The sequence below is a fragment of the Oncorhynchus kisutch genome, linkage group LG4 (genome assembly GCF_002021735.2).
Source record: "Oncorhynchus kisutch isolate 150728-3 linkage group LG4, Okis_V2, whole genome shotgun sequence".
Lineage (NCBI taxonomy): Eukaryota > Metazoa > Chordata > Actinopteri > Salmoniformes > Salmonidae > Oncorhynchus > Oncorhynchus kisutch.
In genome coordinates, this window is record NC_034177.2 from 30,477,400 (window position 1) to 30,505,176 (window position 27,777).

At 43.3% G+C, this 27,777-nt stretch overlaps 1 protein-coding gene across 3 annotated transcripts in view; it reads left to right on the forward strand.

Annotated features, from left to right (window-relative positions):
* The window catches only part of LOC109889363 (talin-2), a 144,458-nt gene that overhangs the window by 30,617 nt on the left and 86,064 nt on the right, over positions 1-27,777 (forward strand). The window contains exon 2 of one of the 3 annotated variants that reach the window (XM_031822774.1): positions 8,398-8,446. The exons of the other annotated variants lie outside the window; for them this stretch is intronic. The gene's annotated coding sequence lies outside the window, so the exon portion shown is untranslated. The remainder of the gene's footprint in view (positions 1-8,397; positions 8,447-27,777) is intronic. 3 annotated transcript variants of the gene reach the window in all.

Genomic DNA, 27,777 nt, shown 5'->3' on the forward strand with positions numbered 1-27,777 from the left:
AACGTTTTTCCTGTGATCGAATCAACGTTAAATCAGCCCCTTTTCAATGCAACAAACCAAAACAAATCTAACTTTGCAAAATTGAGTCTGTGATTTTGTTGTAGGCAGAGCGCAACAGATTAGAATTCTATTGGCGGTGGTAGCCCATGAGGTCTTTCAATAACTCGCCAGTGAATATCCTCTTCAGTTCTGATCAGACCACATATCCATACGTGCACATTTTGTTGATATTCTTTGCTAGTTAGCGAGTTATTAGCCCAGTTAAGTATAGGTCAGCAATGTGTAGTTACTGCTTCCTACAAGAGCAGAAAAAGGTATAGGCTAAATTTCAAGCTGTCTTTGTAAAGCAAGTCAAGGGGCAGTGTTTTATTTTGAGATGGCTTGAATATGCAAATAAGGCAATAGGCCAAGGGGTTGCCTACATTGTCTAATTCTCTGTATGGTAATAATGATTATTTTTATTTTGAAAAGTGGTTTCTTGTGTCATACAATACAATGCAATTTACAGTCACCTATTTTACCCATGGTGTTATAGACAAAGTAAAAAATCATTACATTAATGCATAATGTAAAATATAGTCCTTCATTGAACACTGCATATAGGCTACTGCATATAGGCTACCCAATGTTATGGGATTTGCTCCATTGGTTTTGTTGTTAGGCCTACATTAATGCATCACTGTTTATGGCTGTAATGACAGGCTACATTTTCTCAGTGCAGGTGCACACATGCATGTGCGTTGGGGGTCACAAGCTTTGAACCACTTATTCATTTGGGGTCGTCGGTCAAAAGGTTTTAGAACCACTGAGTTAGCAAACAGATTGGTGATTTGCTGTACAGCTATAGGATCGGGTGCAATATGCAAATGTAAAAATGTAGGGAGAGTGGATTGCCATAAATAAATATGTAGCTCCAAAACATGTTGGTAATTAAGAATATTACCTGTTTACTTTGCAAGCTCACCAGCAATGGGGCATCAAGCTACAATTACTAGCATAGGCATGCTGGTATTTTGTTATGTCAAAATTGCTTGAACTTGATACTTTACATATGAAACTTGCATTTGTGGAAGGGTAGAACCCTTTCTATAAAGGGTTCTACCTGGAACCCACGAGGCTTTCTCTTTTGGAACCCTTTTTTCTAAGAGTGTAGTTGAACAAGTCATTGCATGTGTGTGTGGGGGGGGTCGCAAGCTTTAAATCACTCCTTTTTGGGGTTTGCTGGTCAATACGTTTCTGAGTGACAGAGTGAGAGGCTTTGCATAGGTGCTTTGTTGTGTTTTTGTCAGACTGGGAAAAATATCCCGGAATGTAAAGAACGTTATTAACTGGTTCCCATTCTTTTAAAATAACTTATGTTCCGGAACAGTATAGATCACCTTTGTTTCAGGTTCTCATTCTGTTCCTATAAAATGTTTGTTATGTTACGGTTTTCAGTTCTGTTCCCTGAACCAGTTCCTACCCCTGCTTGTGACTAGAATAATAGTGACTTGGTCCCACCTCTGCATTTCGCCATGGGGTGTAAAGAAAATGCACTTTTAAAGGAAGTTTTCTTCAGTTCTACACATTTTGCATGCCCCTGTGTTGAGGGGGAGAAGACAGATGTGGAGGTCCAGGAAGTGAACCAATCAATATGTGCTTTGGTTAGTTGATACAACTCAACTGACATTACAAAAAATACATTCCATTAAATGTGCCCCATCACTTAACAAAATTTGAATGAACATTCTACATTAAATTATTGTACAAGCAGGCAGCCATAGATGCGGTAAAGGTCAATCGAACTCGACCAAAACAATGGAATTGCCATAGAAATACATGGAGGAAAGGGCCGTGGGGAAAAGATCCTGAGTCTTCTCATTGCCCCCAGCAAAATGTGCCTAGATTTAGGCTATTGTTTATAATGTATGTTGAGGTAAAAATTGGAGTATGATGCATGTATGGAGGTGAACCCCAACACATGCTCATGTCATTGTTACCAATCAACTGCTTTACAGTTAAAAACGACTAACACCACATATTTTTGTATGCTAGGTAAGCTAATCGACCTGGCCGGGGTATCCTGGAAGGATGTTGATCTCATCCCGTCAGTAGAGGATGCCTGTTTTTTTTTAAATGCCTTCCTCACCATCTTAAACAAGCATGCCCTATTCAAGAAATGTAGAACCAGGTTACAGATCTAGCCCCTTCTCTCCAGACCTGAATGCCCTTAACCAACACAAAAACATCCTATGGCGTTCTGCATTAGCATCGAATGGCCCCCGTGATATGCAACTTTTCAGGGAAGCTAGAAACCAATATACACAGGCAGTTAGAAAAGCCAAGGCTAGCTTTTTCAAGCAGAAATTTGCTTCCTGCAACACAAACTCAAAAAAGTTCTGGGACACTGTAAAGTCCATGGAGAATAAGAACACCTCTTCCCAGCTGCCCACTGCACTGAGGATAGGAAACACTGTCACCACCGATAAATCCACTATAATTGAGAATTTTAATAAGCATTTTTCCACCTGGCTACCCCTACCCCGGTCAACAGCACTGCACCCCCCACAGCAACTCTGCCCAAGCCTTCCCCATTTCTCCTTCTCCCAAATCCAGTCAGCTGATGTTCAGAAAGAGCTGCAAAATCTGGACCTCTACAAATCAGCTGGGCTAGACAATCTGGAACCTTTCTTCGAAAGCCAAATCAACAAACAGATTACCGACCATTTTGAATCCCACCATACCTTCTCCGCTATGCAATTAGGTTTCAGAGCTGGCTATGGGTGCACCTCAGCCACGCTCAATGTCCTAAACAATATCTTAACTGCCATCGATAAGAAACAACACTGTGCAGCTGTATTCATTGACCTGGCCAAGGCTTTCGACCCTGTCAATCACCACATCCTCATCGGCAGACTCGATAGCCTTGGTTTCTCAAATGATTGCCTCGCCTGGTTCACCAACTATTTCTCTGATAGAGTTCAGTGTGTCAAATCGGACGGTCTGTTGTCCGGTCCTCTGGCAGTCTCTATGGGGGTGCCACAGGGTTCAATACTTGGACCGACTCTCTTCTCTGTATAAATCAATGATGTTGCTCTTGCTGCTGGTGAGTCTCTGAGCCACCTCTACGCAGACGACACCATTCTGTATACTTCTGGCCCTTCTTTGGACAGTGTTAACAACCCTCCAGACGAGCTTCAATGCCATACAACTCTCCTTCCGTGGCCTCCAATTGCTCTTAAATATAAGTAAAACTAAATGCATGCTCTTCAACCGATCGCTGCCTGCACCTGCCCGCCTGTTCAACATCACTACTCTGGATGGTTCTGACTTAGAATATGTGAACAACTACAAATACCTAGGTGTCTGGTTAGACTGTAAACTCTCCTTCCAGACACACATCAAACATCTCCAATCCAAAGTTAAATCTAGAATTGGCTTCCTATTTCGCAACAAAGCATCCTTCACTCATGCTGCCAAACATACCCTTGTAAAACTGACCATCCTACCGATCCTCGACTTCGGCGATGTCATTTACAAAATAGACTCCAATACCCGACTCAGACTACATCCAGTTTGCTATGACAGTGCCATCCGTTTTGTCACCAAAGCCCCATATACTACCCACCACTGCGACCTGTGCGCTCTCGTTGGCTGGCCCTCGCTTCATACTTGTCGCCAAACCCACTGGCTCCAGGTCATCTACAAGACCCTGCTAGGTAAAGTCCTCCCTTATCTCAGCTCGTTGGTCACCATAGCAGCACCCACCTGTAGCACGCGCTCCAGCAGGTATATCTCTCTTGTCACCCCCAAAACCAATTATTCCTTTGGCCGCCTCTCCTTCCAGTTCTCTGCTGCCAATGACTGGAACGAACAACAAAAATCTCTGAAACTGGAAACATTTATCTCCCTCACTACCGTTAAGCACCAGCTGTCAGAGCAGCTCACAGATTACTGCACCGGTACATAGCCCATCTATAATTTAGCCCAAACAACTACCTCTCCCCCTACTGTATTTATTTTGCTCCTTTGCACCCCATTATTTCTCTCTCTACTTTGCGCATTCTCCACTGCAAATCTACCATTCCAGTGTTTTACTTGCTATATTGTATTTGCTTCGCCACCATCGTTTTTTAGTTGTTTTTTTGTCTTTACCTCCCTTCTCACCTCATTTGCTCACATTGTATATAGACTTATTTTTCTACTGTATTATCGACTGTATATTTGTTTTACTCCATGTGTAACTCTGTATGTGTAGAACTGCTTTTCTTTATCTTGGCCAGGTCGCAATTGTAAATGAGAACTTGTTCTCAACTTGCCTACCTGGTTAAATAAATAAAAAATCCAAAGCTAACCAGCTTATACGAACGAGAGTTAGCATTTAGCAGTCATTTCTTAACCTGAGAAGGGACAACTTCTACAGGTTATGCAGCGAAAACGGCTAAATATATCCAAATCGGTCCTAAGCGACCACATTGTGGGCCTTTTACAATACATAAATCATGACGAATTTGACGAATATCCACTTTGTTAGATTAGATTTGTTGAATATTGTCCAATCTGGCCAATGGAATGTATGCGTTCCATTGACTCCTTTACCACGTCTATTGCAAGTGTACCTAATGAGTTTACCAGTCAAATTGCCAGTATTAGTTTAATCACGTTAAGAGTCCATGTTATTGCAGAAACTGACTCAACCGCACGAATGCCCAGCCGTCCCGTCTTCAGGCAGCTGTTTTTGTTTTAAGAGAAATGCATAGAAAAGACAAATTGTGGTGTGGTTTGGGAACCATTCTAATGACCAGTTGGGTTGTGTATTGACTGCTGAAAAATACATTGAGTCAATGTAATAAAACATTGATCAGTCTTTCTAATGGGGGATAATTCCATCAGAGATGTCCTCCCATATCAGGATGTACTACTCCTGTTCTCTCCTGGGTTAGCTCCATTCAGCCCATGTCAAGACTGGGCTCATCTCCAATACTTCTCCATTACTTTTAGTGCTTAACGAACATGTCTTTCTCCATGATGGCTCTTTATCCCTCCCAGGGACGTTAAAGGAATTAGAAATCCTAACAATTTTATGGATTTATCTTAGAGATGATGAGAGGTTGGCTTCCAGAATGTGCACCATGGGCAGGCAAGCCTCCGGTATTCTGCAGATGTGAGAAGTGGACTGTTTGAAAACTTGTTCCCCACTTCAATGGGTGCTTCACTGTGCAGAGGAGGCAGTGTGCAGAATTTATTGACACTTATTGACACTGCACTGTTTCTTCTGGAGAACAAAATAATCGCCATAATATAATCGTCTCTACCTCTTTCGTTTCTTTGAAGGTTGTTGACATAGTATTTTAGTGTGTTTTTATTACATTTTTTACCTAATGGATCCACTATGTATACTTATTAGCCAACATAGTTCTTTGGATAGATCTTTGGGTAAAAAAATCCCCTATGCCCAAGTAAAATGTTTGTTCTGTCGACCATCAGGAATTGTCAGTAGTACTATTGAGAGCCCTCCTCCAAGAATACTGTTTAGAATGTATATAGGACTTTATAAACTGGGGGGTTTGAGACCTGAATGCTGAATGGCTGACAGCTGTGGTATATCAGACCATATACCACTGGTATGACAACATTTATTTTTACTGCTCTAATTATGTTGGTACCTAGTTTATAATAGCAATAAGGCACCTTGGGGGTTTGTGATAAATGGCCAATATACTATGGCTAAGGGTCCAGGCACACCACCTCGGGCCGTATTGCTTAATTATAGCCTATACAAAACAACTTGGGAGAGAAGCACCTCTTTGCTATTTTTCATATTTGGACAATACAGAATATGAGCAAAATGTGTGTCCCCAGTTTTGTTATATTGTTTTAACATAAACATACTGTATTGCATTTTCCTGCCACTTCTGCCTCTTATAGCATGTGACACACTAATCCTGGAGACTGTTGCATTTCTCTCTAACCAAGCACATTTAGTCCATTACTGTTATCTCTCTACCTAATTTTTTACGTAATTTTGCCAGTTTATGAAATGTTGTCTTGCATACTGAATTGTGCATGTAAACCGTTTGCATGCATGTGCTTTATATCTCATACATGGAGTTTAGCATCCATTGCCAGTGCATTCTCACCATTGAGGCATAGAATTCCCCCAGCTCTGAGACCTTTTCATCTGCCTCTGAGGGAGTAATGGAGAGAGGAAGGCAGGCAGGCAGCCTGATTGTCTGCATGTGTGTTTGCTGCTGTGCATTCAGCAGTCTCTAAGCTCATTACAGTAATCAGGTTAAATAGAGGGGTTCAGGGGAGCACTTGGCCTCAGGCATTCTTCCTGCAGCCTGTGTGCCTGAACCTGTGATGAGGGGAGTTCCTATCTCTGACCCAGTGGAGAACCCTGTCCTGCTTCGGCCCTGTCCAACTTCTAATGATCACCTCAAACAGCCTTTGTATGTGAAGCATGCACACTGTGACATTCAACTGCACCCACGCTGTCATAATGATTGCCTTGTAATTGTAAGGCCCCTCGGAGTCAGACATTCCTCCGCAAGTGTGTGATTGTTTTCTAACACTACCCACTCACAGTGACACATTTAGTAAATACCCAAAATTATCCTCTATAATTACACATCCTTTTTTCGGGGGGGGGGGGGAGAAGAGTCAATTAAGAACAAATTCTTATTAACAATTACCACATGGCCAATGAAAACTGGGATGTACGGTGCATTAAAATAAGACCAGACATCACAACACAGAAGGATGGGTAAAAAAGTTAATAGAGAACAGTTACAGCACAAGGAGAACAGATATCACAGCAGGACAGAAACACATGGCAACAACTCAACATTTAGTGAAAATGTTTATCTTGCACAGATTAAATCATTGATAAACCGTTGATCATTTCACAGCTAAGCTTTTAGCTTACCTATGATTACCTTTTGAGCTGTTGGGAAATATCAATGTAATATGTCTATTTATGTTGTTTATTTAGTTTTTGTCACAGTATGCATTACCAGTCCATCACTCCACTCCATCACTCTTCTTCTTGGTCAAATAGCCCTTACACAGCCTGGAGGTGTGTTGGGTCATTGTCCTGTTGAAAAATAAATGATAATCCAACTAAGGCCAAACCAGATGGGATGGCGTATCGCTGCAGAATGCTGTGGTAGCCATGCTGGTTAAGTGTGCCTTTAATTCTAAATAAATCACAGACAGTGTCACCAGCAAAGCACCCCCACACCATAACACCTCCTCCTCCATGCTTCACGGTGGGAACCACAGATGCGGAGATCCTCCGTTCACCTACTCTGCTTCTCACAAAGACACAGTGGTTGGAACCAAAAATCTCCAATTTGGACTCATCAGACCAAAGGTCAAATTTCCACCAGTCTATTGCTCGTGTTTCCTGGCCCAAGCAGTCTCTTCTTCATATTGGTGTCCTTTAGTAGTGGTTGCTTTGCACAGTCTTCTATGAACAGTTGATGTTGAGATGCCTGTTACTTGAACTCTGTGAAGCATTTATTTGGGCTGAAATATCTGAGGCTGTAAACTCTAACAAACGTATCCTCTGCAGCAGAGAGCTGCATAGGGCTTGATGGTTTTTGCAACTGCCCCGGAAGAGATGTTAAAGTTCTTGAAATGTTCCGTATTGACTGACCTTCATGTCTTAAAGTAACAACGGACTGTCGTTTCTCTTTGCTAATTTGAGCTGTTCTTGCCATAATATGGACTTGGTCTTTTACCAAATAGGGTTATATTCTGTATTACCCCCCCCCCCCCCCACCCCCACACACACACACACACACACACACACACCTTGTCAATGCACAACTGATTGGCACAAATGCATTAAGATGGAAATAAATTCCACAAACTAACTTTCAAGAAGGCACACCTGTTAATTGAAATGCATTCCAGGTGACAACCTCGTGAAGCTGGTTGAGAGAATCCCAAGAGTGTGCAAAGCTGTTGTCAAGGCAAAGGGTGGCTTTTTGAAGAATCTCAAATATAAAATATATTTTCATTTGTTAACAATTGTTTTGGTTACCACATGATTCCATGTGTTATTTCGTAGTTTTGATGTCTTCACTATCATTCTACAATGTAGAAAATAGTAAAAATAAAGAAAAACCCTTGAAATGAGTAGGTGTTCTAAAACGTTTGACCGGTAGTGTATATAGCAATTACTTTTCCATTTTATGTTACTGTGTCATCTAAGAATGCACTGAAGATAAACCACACACTGCTTTGCTTGATCATTAAGTGTATGTTTTGAGACAATTATGGCTCTTATGGAATGGTTATGGGTTGTCTTTTAGTAAGAGAATTTGCTCTTCTGAGAAGTGGTGATTCAGCAACATTGTCAGCCGTGCATATTTCCTTCCTGTAGCTTACTGGGTCTTTGTTTCTTTCCAGCTGTAAAAACCTGCTTAAATCCTTGGCCATTTTATGATTCAGCAATAAGGTAAGGCTTTGGTATTTTCTCTCTCATCAAGGGAAATCAGCAGTTGGGGTCTTCCTGGGGCATACATCTATACATATACAGACAACCCTGAGGCTGAAGACAGGAACAAGTACGATAACTCCTGCTTCGACCCCTGCAGAGTCATCAAACGGGCAAAAGGACAATATAGGAATAAGGTGAAATGATATTACAAAGGCTCTGACACCTGTCGCATGTGACAGGGGCTACAGTCCAATACGGATTACAAAGGAAGACACAGCCATGATATGCCCAACGATGCCTTTCTACCAGACGAACTCAATGCATTTTATGCACGCTTTAACAACACTGTGCTGTGCATGAGGGCCCTCAGTGACCCAGAGGACTGGGTGATCTTGTCTTTAATCAGGTCAACACTGGCACAGTATTCCAGGGTGTGTTCTCAGAGCATGCGCAGAACAGCTGGCAGGCATATTCACGGTCATTTTCGATCTCTCCTTGTTCTAGTCTGTATTCCCCACATCCCTAAAGCTGACCACCATCATTCCTGTTCCCAAGGACTGAGGCCTCATGCCAAAAAGACTACAGCCCTCTTGCACTCACATCTGTAATCATGAAGTGCTTCGAAAGGATGGTTATGGCACACATCAACTCCATCATCCTAAATACCCGAGACCCACTCCAATTTGCATACCGCCCCAACAGATCTATAGACGATGCAACCTCAGTTGCACTCAATTGCCCTCACCCACCTAGATAAGATGAATACCTTAGTTGCTGTTCATTTACAGCTCAGTATTGAACACCATTGTCCCTTCCCAAGCTTGTCACCAACCTTAGGACCCTAGAACTGAACAATTCCCTCTGCAACTGGATCCTGGACTTCCTGACGGGCCGACCCTAGGTGATGAGGGTAGGCAACATCGCCTCCGCCATGCTGATCCTCAACACGGGGGTCCCACAGGGGTGTGTGCTTAGTCCCCTCCTGTACTCCCTGTTCACCCACAACTGCGTGGTCACGCATGACTCCTACACGATCATCAAGTTTGCTGATGACATGACGGTGGTCGGTGACAATTTGACAGCCTACAGGGAGGAGGTCAGTGACCTGGCAGTGTGGTGCTGGGACAACAACCTCTCCCTCAACGTCAGAAATAGCAAGGGGCTGATCGTGGACTACAGGAAAGGGAGAGAGGGGGCAGCTTCAAGTTCCTCTGTGTCCAAATCACTACGGACTTAAAATGTTCCATACACAGTCGTAAAGAAGGAGCGACAGCGCCTATTCTCCCTCAGGCGGTTGAAAAGGTTTGGCATGGGTCCTCAAATCCTCAAAACCTTCGAGAGCTACACCATTGACCGCATCTTGACTGGCTGCATCACGGCTTGGTATGGCAACAGCACCACCCTCGAACACTTGGCCCTACAGAGGGTGTTGCGGACAGCCCAATACATCACTGTGGCCTAGCTCCCTGCAATCCAGGACTTCTTTATCAGGTAGTGTAAAAGAAAGGCCCGGAAATTGTTAGATTCCAGCCACCCAGGCCATAGACTGTTCTCTCTGCTTCTGCATGGCAAGCGATACCGGTGCATCAAGTCTGACACCAACAGGCTCCTCAACAGCTTCTGCCCTCAAGCCATAAGACTGCTAAATAGCTAACAAAATGGATACACTGTCTCTATGCACACTCACAGGACTCTACACACTCACACACACACACACTCACACTCGCTTCATTTACTCACACATAACATGCACATATTTATACTGACTCCACACACGCATACACACTCACATACAGTCATCATATACAGTACGTTGCTGCTACTCTGTTTATCATATGTTGATGCCTAGTCACCTTACCCCTATACATCTATACCTTACCTCTATCACTCCAGTATCCCTGCACATTGCAAATATAGTATTGGAACTGACCCTGTATATAGCTTGCTTATTTCTCGTGTTCTTCTTATTTATGCATATTTTTTCAGTGTGTTTTCTATCTTATGTTGTTTTTAGTACTACAGTTTTTTTGGGGTGAACTGTTGGAATCATGGAAATAGAATGATTATACTAATTCTATAGTTAAAATATAATATTGGGCACATTGAATACAGTGTTGTTTGACATGACAACCAAGGAAAATGCCAGAGACGAGTTAGGGTAGAAACCGAAGTGTTAAGTGTTTTCTAGGGGATACTATAATCTTTGGCTACATTTTAATGTTTTCATCTTACCTAGTTCATGCTAACATATTCATGCTTTGCGTATTCCTCTTTGATTTAGAAGATACAGTTGCACAAACATGCTGATTTTAGGTCTACACCGTCACTGGTGTTATCAGGCTGCATTGCTAATTATGTTTGTTCTGACTAGCCAGCTCACTAGCAATCAGCATTAGCGGCTTACATGACTTAGGCCAAACTTGCTAAGAAAAGACAAACTAGATGTTTGCAGAATTAAGAAACACAAACTAATAGTGTAATTATAGAATGCTAGTGGATTTATATTAAGAAGTAAAGTGGAAACAGCATTGTTGTCATCGACATTGTTGCCTGTGGTGCATTGACCATGCAGACCAAATGCAAGTGTCTCGTGGTCAAGGAACAACAAATGCGCTCCTTGAATGATAAGGGGCGAAGTAAACTATAAAAATGGACGTTACACACGGCATATCACATTTCACAAACCAAACATTCAAATACGGTTATAGAAGGTAAAGTTTAAAAAACAAACCAGTCCGTGCATCTATACCGGTATATCGTTAAAAAATACAGTATACCACCCAGCCCTAGTTGAGCGTGAAAAACCCAGCAATGTTGAGGTTCTTTACACAAACCAGTGCGCCTGGCACCTACTACCAACCCCGTTCAAAGGCACGTAAATATTTTCTTACCCATTCACCTTCTGAATAGCACACACACTATACTGTACATAATCCATGTCTCAATTGTCTCAAGCCTTACAAATGATTCTTTAACCTGTGTCCTCCCCTTCATCTACACTGATTCAAGTGCATTTAACAAGGGACATCAATAAGGGATCATAGCTGTAACCTGGATTCATCTGGTCAGTCTTTGTCATGGAACGAGAACGTGTTCTTAATGTTTTGTACACGCTCTATATATATTTTTTTTAAATGGCAGTGATTTGCATATAGGAGAAACACTGACAATTGACTCATGTCAAGAATTATATTAAGTGGCTTTTGTCAGTCTTTGCATGGGCCTGTGCTGTGAGTGAATGTCTGACTGCACAGCAAAGGCCTTTAAGGGTTTTCTCACTGCACGGCGCTGACAGAAGCCACCTGACCTGGGAATTGCCCCAAAATGTTGTTGCTATGGTAACCTTCAGATGTGAAGCATGAAATAGTGTGCCTGCGAGTCCTTAACTAAGCGTGGCAGCATCCTTCATGTGCTCGAATCCCTAATCGCTGGACAGAGGAGGCAGACTCAATGCTGCAGGACTGTTTTGAGAATATTGATTGGAAAATGTTCAAAGATTCATCCCACCAAGACTCATCCATCAAACATTGAGGAATATCACAGGAATCTCACAGGCTTCATTACGAAATGTGTTGATGATGTTGTACCCACAATAACAATCCGGACATACCCCAACCAAAAACCCTGAATGAAATTCTTACCATGATGAGAGCCCATACTGCAGCATTCAGTGTCAGCAGAATGAACCCTGACAACTCGGTGGCTCAGGGCAAGTAGGTACGAGCGACGCAAATCCATTAGGGGTGCAAAAAGACCATGCAAACTCAAACTTAAATCAATATTTGACAACTCAGACTCTCAACACATGGTAAGGACTACAGGCTATCACTGACTACAAAGGCAAATCCAGCTGTGTGGTTCCCACCGTAGCCTCCCTCCAAGGAACTTAACACATTTTATGCTCGCTTTAAGGCAGAAAATAGAGCCATTCAGGAAGGCTCTCACCGTTGCGGATGACCAGGTGCTTTCTCTTTCCGAGGCTAACATGAGGAAAACCCTCGCGTGAATACTCACTAAGCCCAGGCCCAGATGGCATCCCTGGCCACGTCTTCAGAGTGTGCGCTGACCATCTTCAACCTGTCCCTGTCCCAAGCTGTAGTCCCCACTTTCTTCATCCTCCCAGTCCCCAAGAAAACCAAGGTGAAATGCCCAAATTATTATCTCCCCATTGCACCCACCCCTGTCATCATTAAGTGCTTTGAGAGGCTGGTCATGGCCCATATCTATGCCAGGCACACTGGACCCACCGGAATTTCCCTACTGCTCCAACAGATCCACGGAAGATGCCAAGCAGCCAACAAGTGCTCAACATAACTTGTTCAAGACTGGAAAAGCATTCCAGGTGAAGCTGGTTGAGAGAATGCAAAGAGTGTGCAAAGCTGTCATCAAGGCAAAGGGTGGCTCCTTTTGAAAAATCTCAAATATAAAATATATTTTGATTTAACTTTTTTTTGGGGGTTAGCACAGGATTCCATATGTGTTATTTCATAGTTTTGATGTCTTCACTATTATTCTACAATGTAGAAAATTGAATGAGTCAGTGTCCAAACTTTTGACTGGTACTGTATATTCTACTGAGCCATTTTTACTTTATTTTCATTTTCTTATCTTGAATTTTTTGTTGAGTTGTCGAGAAGGAGCCTCATAAGCATTTATTTGGATGGTAAATACCATGTGTATCCTCTACATACGACTAATAAAACTTGAAACTAATCCTGTAGCTCGATCCTCTCGAACCGCCTTAGTGGGTCCATCAGTCCAGCCACCAGCCCTGTCCTGGAGTGGCTCATTTGTACTCTCCCCTATAGCACATCCACATAATCACCACACGTTAGCTCTCCTCAGATGACTCTTCAGATCTAAAGCAGGTGTTGCACAATGACTGTGGGAGTCTAATCATGGTGATCAGATGTTTCGGTGGATTTCTGCTGGATGTTTGTTTTTCTTAATCAGAAACAGGGCTAGGCCTAGGGTCTGGTCGCAGGGCATAAATGCAGTTGAGGGGAAAAGTGCTTAAAAGGTAGTTCTGATGACCTAGATGACTCTCAAAATGTGTGAATTGCAGTTCACAACAGTATCCAATTCTGTGATGGAGTTGTATGCCAAGGAGTTAACACAATCAAGTAGATTACCTTTCCTCTCTGCTACATTGTGGAAGCTGATATTTTTATGTTTGGAAATGTGGCCAGCACAGGTCATTGGTGCTCTGGTTGGTGGGCTTGAATCAGAGGGAAAGCGTGGATGCTGGCAGTGGAGTTAATGGTTCTCAGATGTCCGCCTGTGACACACCCAGACGCCATCTGAGACTAATGATAAGAAAAAGAGGTGAAATCATATGGGTGAAATGCTCAGTAATTGGCCATATTGTGTTCTTGATGTTTTGCTAAAACGTGTGTTGTCAGATGTTGATGAACATGGTTGGTGCTAGTTTTCACTGAATACGAAACATTCATGTTACATAAAACAAGTCCTTATTTCAAATGAGAGTATTGGCAATACCGAGCTGTCATGGTAGGAATGGGAATACATGTCTTTTGATATTTTGTGTGTCCTCTAAAGGGATTGTATATGGAATATTGGAGAAAAATAAATCAGCCAAGTGTGTCTTTGCGTAGCTATCTTCAGAAACGGCTTCCAGTTTGTCAGCAGGCCTCCAGCACACGGTACCCTTTAGGAGAACTTTCTGAAGTGGGTAATATTTTGTAGCAGGAGAAGCTGTTTGTTTACGCCTTTCCCAGACAATTTAAACATTTGATTCTCCTTTGCTCTCAGACCGTGCTGCTGAGAGGAAAACAAAGCTGCTAGAAGTGGCATAGAGATACTGTGTGTTTGTTGACCAATCATTAATCATTTGGAGAGGGAACATACAGTAAATAGCTGTCTTCCTAATTGCGTGTGTGGAAAGGAGTCTTGCCTGAGTACTTTATCTGCTGGCCGGCTGGCTGGCTGTCTTGTGAAGTTTTGTTTGGTTACTTAGCCTCCAACTACGTGTAAGAAAGTTTTACTTTGTTTTCAGACCAAGTGAGTCCTGTGAGAAGATAATTACTCCACAGCAGTAATCGTCTGTAGCAAGGCTGGAATGGCTGTACAAGCAGTAGTAGTGTCTAGATAAAAGGACAGGTCATACCAGCTGAACACCAAATGAACAGGGATCCTCTCAAAGCAGTGGTTGTTACTGTTACCTTTCCACTGCTTCAGTTTGTTCAAAGTACAGAAATAGCAGAAGGTCTCATGTTATTAATACAATGTATAAACTTTACAGTTTTATAATGCACTCCTACACCAAGCACCCTCACTGAAGCAGTAAAACCAATATGGCAGTTTTACTGATGGGTGTTTTTTTAATTTTTCAGGCACACTTTGTGAAACTGGATCAGTCATCCTTCTCAATCTATTTTCCTCTTGTTTTATAGCAAGTTGGCTCATACTGAACGTACACAGTTAAGTGCCCATTTTAGTGCTTTTACAGTGAATATAGCTCTTTATAGTGACATTGTTTATCTGACATTTGAAAGCAGACTTTGGTTCAAATGTTAAAAGCACAGCAGTGAATATTTTTTATAAGGATGACCTTGCAGGCAGTGGCAGTTCTGAACCTGTGGTAACAGAAGTGGCCCAGCCTGCTCCTGCTGTCCATCCTTATAAGTCCAGGAAAAGGTGGGCAATGCAAAGTCAGTGATGTGGAAACAACAACATGCCCTCCCCCTGAACTTCTGCCTTCAGAGACTAAGAAGGTTTGACTCAGTTATGATGGTTTTTATGATTAATAAATCATTCACAAGGACATTGTCTTTGAGTGTTCCAAATAGAATATGTTAACTATATCCAAATACAATTAGTCAAAAACAGACATGTAGATAAGAAAGGGATCCACAACAGTATTTAAATATTACATTTTTTCACCTTTATTTAACCAGGTAGGCCAGTTGAGAACAATTTCTCATTTACAACTGCGGCCTGGCCAAGATAAAGCAAAGCAGTGGGCCAAAAACAATGACAGAGTTACACATGTGATAAACAAACGTACAGTCAATAACACAATAGAAAAAATCTGTATACAGTGTGTGCAAATGAAGTAAGGAGGTAAGGTAACAAATAGGCCAATAGTGGCTAAGTAATTACAATTTAGCAATTTACACTGGAGTGATATATGTGCAGATGAGGATGTGCAAGTACAAATACTGGTGTGCAGAAAAACAAAAACATATTTGGATGAGGTAGGTAGTTGATTGGATGGGCCATTTACAGATGGGCTGTATACAGCTGCAGCGATCGGTAAGCTGCTCTGACAGCTGACGCTTAAAGTTAGTGAGGGAGATATCCAACTTCAGTGATTTATTTATTTTGCAAATCGTTCCAGTCATTGGCAGCAGAGAACTGGAAAGAAAGGCAGCCAAATGAGTTGTTGGCTTTGGGGATGACCAGTGAAATATACCTGCTGGAGTGCGTGCTACGGGTGTGTATTGCTATGGTGACCAGTGAGCTGAGATAAGGCCGAGCTATACCTAGCAAAGACTTGTAGATGACCTGGAGCCAGTGGGTTTGGCGACGAATTTGTAGCGAGGACCAGCCATACAGGTCTCAGTGGTGGGTAGTATATGGGGCTTTGGTGACAAAACGGATGGCACTGTGATAGACTGCATCCAATTTGCCAAGTAGGGTGTTGGAGGCTAATTTGTAAATCAAATGTATTTATAAAGCCCTTCTTACATCAGCTGTACAGAAACCCAGACTGAAACCCAGACTAAAACCCCAAACAGCAAGCAATGCAGGTGTGGCACAGTGGCTAGGAAAATCTCCCAAGAAAGGCCAGAACCTAGGAAGAAACCTGGAGAGGAACCAGACTATGAGGGGTGGCCAGTCCTCTTCTGGCTGTGCCGGGTGGAGATAATAACAGTAAATGGCCAAGGTCAAATGTTCATAGATGACCAGCAGGGTCAAATAATAATAATCACAGTGGATGTGGAGGGTGCAACAGGTCAGTACCTCAGGAGTAAATGTCAGTTGGCTTTTCATAGCCGATCATTCAGAGTATCTCTACCGCTCCTGCTGTCTCTAGAGTTGAAAACAGCAGGTCTGGGACGAGGTAGCAGGTCCGGTGAACAGGTCAGGTTTCCATAACCGCAGGCAGAACAGTTGAAACTGGGGCAGAAGCACGGCCAGGTGGACTGGGGACACCAAGGAGTCATCAGGCCAGGTAGTCCTGAGGCATGGTCCTAGGGCTCAGGTCCTCCGAGAGAAAGAAAGAAATAATTAGAGAGAGCATACTTAAATTCACACAGGATAAGACAGGAGAAATACTCCGATATAACAGACTGACCCTAGCCCCCCGACACACAAACTACTGCAGCATAAATAACATCGCCGAAGTCAAGGATTGGTAGGATAGTCAGTTTTATGAGGGTAAGTTTGGCAGCATGAGTGAAGGAGGCTTTGTTGCAAAATAGGAAGTTGTATGGCGTTGAAGCTCGTTTGGAGGTTTGTTAGAACAGTGTCCAAAGAAGGGCCAGATGTAAACAGAATGGTGTCGTCTATGTAGAGGTGGATCAAGGAATCACCCGCAGAGAAAAGAGTCGGCCTGAGAATTGAACCCTGTGGCACCCCCATAGAGACTGCCAGAGGTCCGGACAACAGGCCCTCCGATTTGACACACTGAACTCTCAGAAGTATTTAGTGAACCAGGCAAGTCATTAGAGAAACCAAGGCTATTGAGTCTGCCGATAAGAATCCGGTGATTGACAGAGTCGAAAGCCTTGGCCAGGTCGATGATGGCAGCACAGTACTGTCTTTTATCGATGGCGGTTATGATATCGTTTAGGACCTTGAGCGTGGCTGAGGTGCAACCATGACCATCTCGGAAACCAGATTGCATAGCGGAGAAGGTACGGTGGGATTCGAAATGGTCTGTGATTTGTTTGTTCACTTGGCTTTCGAAGACCTTAGAAAGGCAGGGCAGGATGGATATAGGTCTGTAACAGTTTGGGTCTAGAGTGTCTCCCCCTTTTGAAGTGGGGGATAACTGCGGCCGCTTTCCAATCTTTGGGGATCTCAGACGATAAGAAAGAGAGTAGTAATAGGGGTTGCAACAATGGTGGTGGATAATTTTAGGAAGAGAGGGTCCAGATTGTCTAGCCCAGCTGATTTGTAGGGATCCAGATTTTGCAGCTCTTTCAGAACATCAGCTGTCTGGATTTGGAGGATGAGGAGAAGCGGGGGGGGGGCTTGTGCCAGTTGCTGTGGAGGGTGCAGAGCTGTAGGCCGGGGTTGGGGTAGGAAAGCATGGCCAGCCGTAGAGAATTGCTTATTGAAATTCTCAATTATCGTGGATTTATCAGTGGTGACACTGTTTCCTAGTCTCAGTGCAGTGGGCAGCTGGGAGGAGGTGCTCTTATTCTCCATGGACTTAGTGCCCCCCAAAAATTTGGAAAAAGTGCAGGATGCAAATTTCTGTTTGAAAAAGCTAGCCTTTGCTTTCCTAAGTGACTGTGTATTGGTTCCTGACTTCCCTGAAAAGTTGCATATCGCAGGGAATATTCGATGCTAGTGCAGTACGCCACAGGGTGTTTTTGTGCTGGTCAAGGGCAGTCAAGTCTGGAGTGAACCAAGGGCTATATCTTTTCTTAGTTACATTTTTTTTTGAAAGGGGCATGCTGAGGAAAGCACTTTTAAAGAATAACCAGGCATCATCTACTGGCGGTATGAGGTCAATATCCTTCCAGGATACCTGGGACAGGTCAATTCGAAAGGCCTGCTCACGGAAGTGTTTTTTGGAGCATTTGACAGTGATGAGGGGTGGTTTGACCACTGACCAATAACGGACGCAGGCAATGATTGCTGAGATCCTGGTTGAAAACAGCAGAGGTGTATTTAAAGGGCAAGCTGGTCAGGATTGTACCTGGTAGGTTATTTGATCATTTTTGTGAGATTGAGGACAGCTAGCTTAGTTTGTAGGTCTGCCGGGGTGTTAAGCATATCCCAATTTAAGTCACCTAGCAGTACGAACTCTGACGATAGATGGGGGGGCAATCAATTCACATATGGTGTCCAAGGCACAGCTGGGAGCAAAGGGGGGTCTATAAAAAGCGGCAACAGTGAGGGACCTATTTCTGGAGAGATGGATCTTTAAAAGTAGCTCAAACTGTTTGGACATAGATCTGGATAGTATGACGGAACTCTGCAGGCTATCTCTACAGTAGATTGCAATTCCACCCCCTTTAGCAGTTCTTTCTTGACGGAAAATGTAGTAATTGGGGATATAACATTTCTGAATTTTTGGTGGCCTTCCTAAGCCAGGATTCAGACATGGCTAGGGCATCAGGGTTGGCGGAGTGTGCTAAAGCAGTGAATAAAGCAATCTTAGGGAGGAGGCTTCTGATGTTAACATTCATGAACCCAAGTATTTTACGGTTACAGAAGTCAGCAAATGAGAGCGCCTGGGGACACACAGGGCCTGGGTTAACCTCTATATTACCAGAGGAGGAGTAGGATGAGTGTATGGCTAAAGGCTATAAGAGCTGCTCGTCTAGTGCTTTGGGAACAGAGAATAAAAGGAGCACATTTCTGGCCGTGGTAGAATAGATTCAGGGCATAGTGTACAGACAAGGGTATGGTAGGGTGCGAGTACAGTGGGGGTAAACCTATGCAGTTGTTGCATCTCTGGAGGCACTAGTTAAGCTTGGTGTGGTCTCCGCATGTGTGGGAGTTGGGACAAGGTGGCTATCTGAAAGGGGGCTATCTGAAACATGTTGAGCAGGACTAGGGGCTCAGCAGTAAAATGAAACAATGAGAGCTGCCCTTAACTACAGTATACAAGACATATAGACATTAGAGAGAGGCATAAAGCAATCACAGGTGTTGATTGGGAGAGCTAAGACAACAACAGGTGAGACAACAGATAAACAGCTAAGACAACAACAATAATGGGTAAATGGTGATAAATGGGCAGAGAGGGTCAGTTAGCTACACACAGGGCCTAAGTTTGAGGCTGGGGTCGACAGATAAACAAAATGAAGGGTCCAGCAGGCATCAGTTGTGTAGCCGAGTGATCATAGGGTCCAATGTGCAGCAATAGATGGAACAGGGAGCCGTTCGGTAGTCGATTATTACGCTAGGCAAGCGGGATAAAGTGTCCAGGAAGCTAGCAGACCGGGGATAGCAGATGGATCTTCACCACATCCGCAACGCAGAGGCCGGGTGAGTAAGCAGATTAGCAGACCAGTCGTGATGGATCGGCGGGGCTCCATGTCGACAAAGGGTCCAGGCCAAATTGACAAGAGGGGTATGTAGTTGGTGTAATTCGTTTGCTAGCCGGGAGATGGGCCTAGCTTCGAGGCTAGCTCGAGACTGGTGCATGCTTCTGGATGAGACTCGTGCAACTGGTGCATGCTTCTGGACAAGGCCGTTAGCCTCAATAGCCACTCGGTAGCAGCTAGCTAGCTGCGAAGATCCGGTGTAATGGTCCAGAGCTTGCAGCAGGAATCTGGTGATGTAGTGGAGAAACGAAGCAGTGCAATATGCTCAGGGCTGTTATCGCGCAAGTAGTGTGATTGTGATGTAGATATTTATTTTTCCTCGTGTAAGGATATCTAGCTAACATTCTTAGAAAATATCCTAGTCCATCACACATTGGGGCGCAGCCACTGTTTATAATTTCTGTTCCAGTGCTCTTGATAATACAATTAGTATGCTGCTGGTAGCAGACAGCAGGTAGTCCGGGACCTGCCTTCTGACGGATGAGACCGAGAGAGGAAGGATGGCTGTGAGCTGAGGAGAGGAGAGCCTGGACCTGAGATTGCTTTTACTTGATTTGCAGGACATTACACATTGGCCAGGATTTATATGACTGGGAGGCAATGCTCTGAGCATGTTGCTAAATACTAATGCTCTGATGCTCCCAGTCTCCTGATCCAAAGGCAGGAGGAGGTTCATCTCTCCCACAGATGAATCTAATACATTTAATGCCTTATTAATGATTATCCCCATATGTTTAACAGTGAACAACTAGTAAGTCAATCAAACTATCAATTCATACTGTAGTAGTTGGTATACGATTCCCTGAATAATTTTCTCTAAGCTTTGTTGTTTGTAAATCACTAATATCCTGTACTGTACAGTATGTGTTTTTGTTAGGTAGATGTGTCCTGAGGGCAGGGGAAAGCTCTGTATGCACATTGAGTTTGTATGGCGTCTGTACTGGTTTTACTGTGTGTGAGAGACTGGAAGAGGGAGTATCCCAATGGTCTGTTAGCCTTTGGAAGCAGCAGCACAATGATTTCATACGCCCACTTGAATCAGCCCAGAGGAAAAGCATGTTTGCTCTAGAACTGCTTTCTTTTCAGAAAGAGAAATCTTAGACTGATGTTTTGTTTCTGTAAGCTTGCCATAGCAATGATCTCTCCTTAATTACAAGCACATTTCATGATGCTCCTCTCTCCGGCTATCCTCTTCCTCTGGTGATAATAGCGCATATTACTCCAATTGCAACCTGTATCATACTATAGTTTGTGTAGCACGCACCAGTCAGATTCACTGCAGGAGCAGAGAAAAGAGCATCATTTTGTTACTTGAGTCTTCTTTTTTTCCGAGAAGATGGAAACAATGACGGAAATAGCCTGGAACATAAAATGGCTGTTTTGATCTTGAATTTCTCAAAATACTCACATTTTCTCTAAGCTTTTTGTTACGGCGGTAAATAAAGCCCTACAAATACTGTATATCTGGGCTGCTCCAACCCAGTGGTGTTCGCAGACAGCAGCACTTTCCCTGACTGGCTGACATCATCCTGACAAGGGCCTGAGGATCAGGGCAGAGCTGGGTGATATGGACAAAATATCATATCGTGATGGAAAGCTTTTATGCGGAAATATTGATATAATAACCATCATATCGAAATAAACTTGGGGTCACGTGATGAAATGTTGTGTTCCTCCCACTTGTCTGGAAATCATGCAGGTTATTAGACTACAGATGAAATAAATGATGACGGACTTCAGGGTGGTGAAAGTGCAAGGTGGTGAGCCTGATGCTCCTTTCCAACAAATATCATGGATCTTATTCTGGTGACATGATCATCAATACTTTCCTTTCTAAAAATAAAAAAAATAATACAAAAGATTTTAATACATTTTCTGAGTCAAACCAGCAATAGCTAGTACAATAGGAAAGCAAAAAATTGATATTGTAAATGCATAACTTGCTAGGTGAAAGAGCATACCATTTCTAAATGTTTGAAGGGAATCGATACTTGTTTGCCGTTTTAACAAATACTTTTGATCTTTTGTCCATAATTGTCTTATTGTGTAGGCTATACGTGCGCTCTAGCCAACAGCGGGCAGATACTGTACAGCACCGTATCTGCCCCATGCATGCTTACTTTCATGTGTGCACCTTCAGCGCCAGCGCTGCATCATAGGCACTATTCATTTTAAAAAAACTACATGTGCGCAAATAAGCAGTATCTTACTGCCGGTAAGAACACATGATTGCCATAATCAACTTTCATCTCTGCTATTTGATGTGTATTATATTTAACAAACCAAACATTGAAATACTGTTATGTAAGGTAAAAATCTAACTGGTCCATGCATCAATACTGGTAGATAGTCAAATATGGATTACCACCCAGCCCTAGTTGAGGGGGGATGATTTGTGTCAGTCCTACTGTACCACGGACTCTGACTAATACTGCCAGCTGTCAGACACCTATACATCCACATCCTTTATCACCCCCTCACAAATGGTGTTATTCACCTGCTACATATGTACGGTATACCAGTGTTGTCAGCTTTTGAATGGGTTGTAATCTGTGAAATGTGTTAGTTTGTGTGTGACTGTGAGAGACTATGACCCCATGCTATGCTGAGTGGGCTGAGTAGCAAGGCAAGATAGCGTGGCAGATGCAAGCTGAACTCCTGACTCTCACTCATACTCACTATGTCAGAACTTACACATAAAACCAACTTCAGGTTTGTAGAAGAAATTTACGAAGGATCCAAGATCCCAGATGGTATATCAAGAAAAATCGATTCCGTACTATAATGCTCCTTAGGGAAAAGCCAGTTAAGGGGCTCTGAAAACATCTCTTTCTCTACCCTCTTATGACCAGAGGGACCACTCAGGCTTGAAGAGAGGAATCCAAACGTACCCTCCCACAGTCTTGATGGGTGGAGCCAGGGAATCCAATCAGTTTTGGAGGCCATGGCAACAATGTGTGGCTGGACACAGAGACGGAAGAAGCGTCACCCTAATTTTCTCTGGGTCATATACAGTCAATGAATTAAGCAGACCAGACCCAGCTGCTAATGCATTGGTGCCTTTTGGAGAGCAACCTCATTAAGAAGACCAGAACTGAGCATTTTTGGGGGGGGATGACCTGAGTGGCACATTTTAAATTATCCACCATCCTTGGTGTACAGTCCAGTGACTGACTGACTGCAGCTGTTCGGTGCTCTGCTCTAGTCTCTTGTCCTCTAGTAGCTCCTCCTAACTTGGCCAAGTCACATGCTGGTTCTTCATGTCTAACAGTGAGCCCAGCAAGGCTTTATTATAGTATACTGTATCCTGTAAGTGCCTGATCTATTCCCTCTAGAATTATTTTAACAGTACATAGTATATTATACTTTCTTTGAATGTTCTGCAATTACAGTGCCTTCAGATAGGATTCACACCCCTTGACTTTTTCCATATTTTGTTGTTACAGCCTGAATTTAAAATGTATTTAATTTAGATTTTGTGTCACTGGCCTATAGTCAATGATCTATAATATTGAATTGAAATAGTTTAATTTAAATGTTAACAAATTAATGAAAAGCTGAAATGTCTTGAGTCAATAACTATTCAGCCCCTTTGTTATGGCAAGCCTAAATAAGTTCAGGAGTGAAAATGTGCTTAACAAGTCACATAATCGCTCAGTGCGGATGTTGCCTGTATGCCATAGCTTCTGGTTGGGGTATGTACGTATAGTCACTGTGGGGACGGCGTCATCAACGCACTTATTGATGAAGACAGTGAAAGATGCGGTGTACTCCTCAATGCCATTGGAAGAATCCTGTAACATATTCCAGTCTGTGCTAGCAAACAGTCCTGTAGCTTAGCATCTGTGTCATCTGACCACTTCTTTATTGACCGAGTTACTGGTGCTTCCTGCTTTAGTTTTTGTTTGTAAGCAGGAATCAGGAGGATAGAAATATGGTCAGATTTGCCAAATGGAGGGTGAGGGAGAGCTTTATACGCGTCTCTGTGTGTGTCTAGTAAAGTTGGTCTAGATAGTCTTTATTTTTTTCTCTGGTTGCACATCTTAAATGCTGGTAGAAATGAGATAAAATGGATTTGAGTTCCCCTGCATTAAAGTCCCCGGCAACTAAGAGCGCCGCCTCTGGATGAGCGTTTTCCTGTTTGCTTATGGCCTTCCACAGCTCATTGAGTGCGGTCTTAGTGCCAGCATCGGTGTGTGGTGGTAAATAGACAGCTACGAACAATATTGATGAAAACTCTCTTGGTAAATAGTGTGGTCTTCAGCTTCATGAGATACTCTATCTCAGGCAATCAAAACCTCGAGACTTAATATTAGATTTCGTGCCCCAGCTGTTGTTTACAAATATACACAGACCGCCACCCCTTGTCTTTCCGGAGGCAGCTGCTCTATCTTGCCGATGCAGCTTAAAACCCACCAGCTGTATTTTATCCATGTCATTGTTCAGCCACGACTCGGTGAAACATAAGATATTACAGTTTTTAATGTCCTGTTGGTTGGATATTCGTGATCGTAGTTTGTCTATTTTGTTATCCAATGATTGTATGTTGACCAGGGAGGTTTTCCAATGCCTCGCAAAGAAGGGCACCTATTGGTAGACGTTGAGTATCCCTTTGAGCATGGTGAAGTTATTAATTACACTTTGGATGGTCAATACAGAGAAACAGGTGTCTTTCTTAACTCAGTTGCCAGAGAGGAAGGAAACTGCTCAGTGTTTTCACCATGAAGCCAATGGTGCGTTTAAAATGGTTAGAGTCTAATGGATGTGATGGGAGAACATTGAGGATGGATCAACAACATTGTGGTTACTCCACAATACTAATCTAAATGACAGTGAAAAGAAAAAAGCCTGTACAAAATAAAACATATTCCAAAACATGCATCCTGTTTGCAATAAGGCACTAAAGTAAAATTGCAAAGAATGTGGCAAAGAAATTAAATCATGAATACAAAGCATTATGTTTGAGGAAAATCCAACATAACTCATCACTGAGTACCACTCTTCATATTTTCAATACAATAACATGTATTGACTCAGAGGTGCGAATAAATGAGATTTCTATACTGAATAAAAATATAAACCAACATGCAACAATTTCTAAGATTTTACTAAGTTTCAGTTCATATAAGGACATTTAGTCAATGTAATTAAACTTTTTATTTTTTTATTTATCTGTTATTTTACCAGGTAAGTTGACTGAGAACACGTTCTCATTTGCAGCAACGACCTGGGGAATACTTACAGGGGAGTGGAGGGGGATGAATGAGCCAATTGTAAACTGGGGATTATTAGGTGACCATGATGGTTTGAGGGCCAGATTGGGAATGTTTTGCCAGGACACCGGGGTTAACACCCCTACTCTTACGATAAGTTCCATGGGATCATAATGACCTTAGAGAGTCAGGACACCTGTTTAACGTCCCAACCGAAAGACAGCACCCTACACAGGGCATTGTCCCCAATCACTGCCCTGGGGCATTGGGATATTATTATTTTTTTAGACCAGAGGAAAGAGTGCCTCCTACTGGCCCTCCAACACCACTTCCAGCAGCATCTGGTTTCCCATCCAGGGACTGACCAGGACCAACCCTGCTTAGCTTCAGAAGCAAGCCAGCAGTGGTATGCAGGGTGGTTAGGCCCCAATCTATGGATTTCACATGACTAGGAATACAGATATATTTATGTGACCAACACATGTATATATATTTTTTAAAGATAGGGTTCGGGATCAGAAAACCAGTCAGTATATGGTGTGACCATGCAGCACAACATATCTCCTTGACATAGTTGATCAGGCTATTGCCTGTGGAAAGTTGTCCCACTCTTTCAATGGCTGTGCGAAGTTGCTGGATATTGACGGGAACTGGAACATGCTGCTGTACAGGTTGATCCAGAGCATCCCAAACCTGCTCATTGGGTTTTTCAGCTTCCAGAAATTGTGTACAGATCCTTGCGACATGGGGCCGTACATTAAATTAAATCAAATCCAATTGTATTTGTCACATGAGCCAAATACAGTGAAATGCTTACTTACAAGCCCTTATCCATCAATGCAGTTTTAAGAAAATACAAAAGAAAAGTAAGAGATAAGAATAACAAATAATTAAAGAGCAGCAGTAAATAACAATAGATGGGCTATATACAGGGGGTACTGGTACAGAGTCAATGTGTGGGGGCAGCGGTGTCGAGATAATATGTACATGTAGGTAGAGCTATTTAAGTGACTATGCATAGATAATAACAGAGAGTAGCAGCAGCGTAGAAGGGGGGGGGGGGCAATGCCATTTGATTAGCTGTTCAGGAGTCTCATGGCTTGGAGGTAAAAGCTGTTTAGAAGCCTCAAAAACCAAGGCACTCTTCATATAATTCATTCAAATGCCTTTATTTGTATGGCATGTTCAATGGGGAAAAAGGTTTTTAAAATCCGACGCGTTATGGCTGCATGGCCTTCGTCAGGGACTCCCTTTTGCCAAAGAGCACATTCTGTCTACCAAAATGTACTATTGTCTACCTTTAGTAGCGCTTCCCTTCCTCCTATTTCTACCTGTTTAGAAGCCTCTTGGACCTAGACTTGGCGCTCCGGTACCACTTGCTGTGCGGTAGCAGAGAGAATAGTATATGACTAGGGTGATATGACAATTTTTAGGGCCTTTCTCTGACACCGCCTGGTACAGAGATCCTGGATGGCAGGACACTTGGCACTGGTGATGTAATGGGCCGTACGCACTACCCTCTGTAGTGCCTTGCAGTCGGAGGCCGAGCAGTTGCCATACCAGGCAGTGATGCAATCCGTCAGGATGTTCCCGATGGTGCAGCTATAAAACCTTTTGAGGATCTGAGGACCCATGCCAAATCTTTTCAGTCTTCTGAGGGGGAATAGGTTTTGTCGTGCCCTCCTCACGACTGTCTTGGTGTGCTTGGACCATGTTAGTTTGTTGGTAATGTGGACGCCAAGGAACTTGAAGCTCTCAACCTGCTCCACTACAGCCCCGTTGATGAGAATGGGGGCATGCTCTGTCCTCCTTTTCCTGTAGTCCACAATCATCTCCTTTGTCTTGATCACGTTGAGGGAGAGGTTGTTGTCCTTTCACCACACGGTCAGGTCTCTGACCCCATCCCTATAGGCTGTCTCATCATTGTCGGTGATCAGGCCTACCATTGTTGTGTCATCAGCTAACTTAATGATGGTGTTGTGCCTGGCAGTGCAGTCATGAATGAACAGGGAGTACATGAGGGGACTAAGCACGCACCCCTGAGGGTCCCCCTTGTTGAGGATCAGCGTGGTGGATGGGTTGTTACCTACCCTTAACACCTGGGGGCGGCCCGTCAGAAAGTCCAGGATCCAGTTGCAGAGGGAGGTGTTTAGTCCCAGGGTCCTTAGCTTAGTGATGAGCTTTGAGGGCACTATGGTGTTGAACGCTGAGCTGTAGTCAATGAATAGCATTCTCACATAGGTGTTCCTTTTGTCCAGGTGTGAAAGGGCAGTGTGGCGTGCAATAGAGATTGCATCATCTGTGGATCTGTTGTGGCGGTATGCAAATTGGAGTGGGTCTAGTGTTTCTGAGATAATGGTGTTGATGTCCGTGAGGATGCTGTTGATGTGAGCCATGACCAGTCTTTCTAAGCATTTCATGGCTACAGATGTAAGTGCTACGGGTCAATAGTCATTTAGGCAGGTTGCCTTAGTGTTCTTGGGCACAGGCACTGGAGGTGATGGCGGCGGATGAATGGCATGACAATGGGCCTTTAGGATCTTTTCACGGTATCTCTGTGCATTCAAATTGCCATCGATAAAATGCAATTGTATTCATTGTCCATAGCTTATGCATGCCCATACCTTAACCCCACCACCATGGGAATCTCTGTTCACAACATTGACATCAGCAAACCTTTCGCCCACACAATGCCATACACATGGTCTGCGGTTGTGAGGCCTGTTGAACGTACTGCCAAATTCTCTGAAATTATGTTTGAGGTGGCTTATGGTAAAATTACCGTTCAATTCTCTGGCAACAGCTCTGGTGGACATTCCTGCAGTCAGCGTGCCTATTGCATGCTCCCTCAACTTGAGACAGCTGTGGCATTGTGTTGTGTGAC